Raw genomic sequence first — 2,336 nt, 5'->3', positions numbered from 1 at the left:
ATGACAGCCAAAGTTTGCTCTCGAGAAGTAGTAGTAATTGTACATGCATCATCCAGTTAAATTACGAGGATGTTGTGGCCAGGGCCCAGGATGCATGTTTGGACGACGAAAGACATGATCATCATCGGTCTGAACTCTAGACTTGATTGAAGACGGACTCTGCATGGACCGGGCGGCGCCGGTCGTCTCTCGCCGTTAGCACAATTGGACGTGGACATGCATCATCATCGATCTCATCATCGCTCCGGCCGGTCATCGTCGTTGAATCAATTGGTTCAAGTAAAGCACAGGTGGACGGACCGTGGAGGGAGAGAGCAACGTAAAACTCAGCCATCGACCAATCACCAGCTAGCTAGGTATACCTAGGTCCTCCTCGTTGAAGGAAAACTTGTCAACATCTCAAAAGGGAATGGCTCGCAGGTTCCCGGAAAGGATGGATCTCACACTGCCAGTTTAACCCCCTGTCTGTGAAAACATGCAGGACCAACGCATTAAGCTCGATCGGCCTCACATGTTTCTGCATTGAGAAAACATGCAGGACTAACGCATTAAGCTCGATCCACCTCACATGTTCCTGCATGCGCTTGACCAGTCTAGCTCAGGAGACCCCAAAATACGCACGTCGGATGCCACCACCAATGAGAGCATCTCCAGCAGATGCCGCAACCAGCCGTCTCGCAAAACTCGTTTACAGTGTCCTGGAAACGTTTTTTGCAGGACGCCAGACGCTCAACCAGAGCAGATCCCTCGTACCGAGCCGACATATTCAAATTAGTAGTTTGTGCTTAAAAACTAGATCACCGGAGTTCGTCCACACATAAAATACATATCATACCATAGTTCATCATAGTACGTACATAAAACATAGCATAGCAAAGTTCATACGGAAATTAAACATAGCATATGGTAGTTCATACTACAGCGGTGCATACTACTCTATTCCTCATCTCGGAGCCATTGTCATCGCTGTTGTCGTCGTCGACGGGAGGAGGCGGGTTGCCGTGGAGGGTGTGGTACATGAGCGTGCTCGAGAGGGTGTGCGCAAGCTGGTGCTCCTCGAAGAGCGTCTGGACACGCGCGGACGCAGCTTCATCTCCCGTGTCGGCGGCCTCCTTGGCCTCCCACCACGGCGCCTTCTCCGCCTCCCGGCGACGCTGTCATCGCTGTTGTCGTCGTCGACGGGAGGAGGCGGGTTGTCGTGGAGGGTGTGCTACATGAGCGTGCTCGAGAGGGTGTGCGCAAGCTGGTGCTCTTCGAAGAGCGTCGGGACACGCACGGACACAGCTTCATCTCAGGTGTCGGCGGCCTCCTTGGCCTCCCACCACGGCGCCTTCTCCGCCTCCCGGCGACGCTTGAGCGGAGAGGAGAAGATGCAGTCGAGGCGGCGGAAGTTTGTCCACGCCCGAGCTCCGGCGCTGCGAGAGCAGGGGCGCGGGTCGAGCGCCTGCTACCCCTCCACCGTTCATCCACCTACAGGTGGAGGGAGGAGCTCTCGGCCTCCGCATCGTTGGGCCGTTTGCGAGGCGGGTCGCCGAACCACCCACGGCCGCGAAACCCGCTCGGCCACCATGACCGTCACCCGCTGACACCATCTCCGGGAATTTCCGGTGGTTAAACACGGCAAAAATAGAGGCTAGAGTTCGCGGGATTTCTCGCCGGATGGGGGATCCGCGGGATATGAACCCTAAATCATCCCAGATCCAGCATATACACCGGAATAGCGGGCGGTTTGCAGGCCGCCCGTAAAATTTTTATGGTCCGAGCCCTTTTTAGTGGACCTGCTAGGACTGCCTCTTTGGGCCATCCCATAAAACGGCCGGAGAAATGCACTTCACCAGAGTTAAACATGCATGAAACTCTTCCCTTTTTCACGTTTGCTATTTCTCGGTTATTACCTGAAAATTAGCTCGCATGAATCACTTTTGGGATGAGGCCGAAGACAAGGGCGCGTGAAGAGCGACAATGTCAACACCGACGAGCACACAGATTTTTGGGCAGGCCAAACTGAATGCATGCTACACCTGGGTGCTGCAGCGGACCTGTGTTGTAGTGCGTGGGCTGGACCTTGTTACAATTATGTATTTTTGCTCAAAAGTAGGGCGGGTCACGGCCTGGTTTGGTTCTCACATAGCTCCGCCAGTGCCGACAAGGCTGAACCAGGACCTCACTAAAGATGGAGACGAGCGACAACGTCCTAAGTAGAGGCTAGGAAACGGGTTGACCGTTGAGGGTTGGAAGGGCACGATGCTCGTTGCCGTTGCTGTATATCGACGGGGCAGAGGGAAGGGGCTTAGAGGGATGGCCGTGGCAGTGCAAACACGACGATTGAGGTGTGT

This window comes from Triticum dicoccoides, chromosome 5A (genome assembly GCF_002162155.2).
Source record: "Triticum dicoccoides isolate Atlit2015 ecotype Zavitan chromosome 5A, WEW_v2.0, whole genome shotgun sequence".
Lineage (NCBI taxonomy): Eukaryota > Viridiplantae > Streptophyta > Magnoliopsida > Poales > Poaceae > Triticum > Triticum dicoccoides.
Note: the sequence above shows the minus strand (reverse complement) of the source record.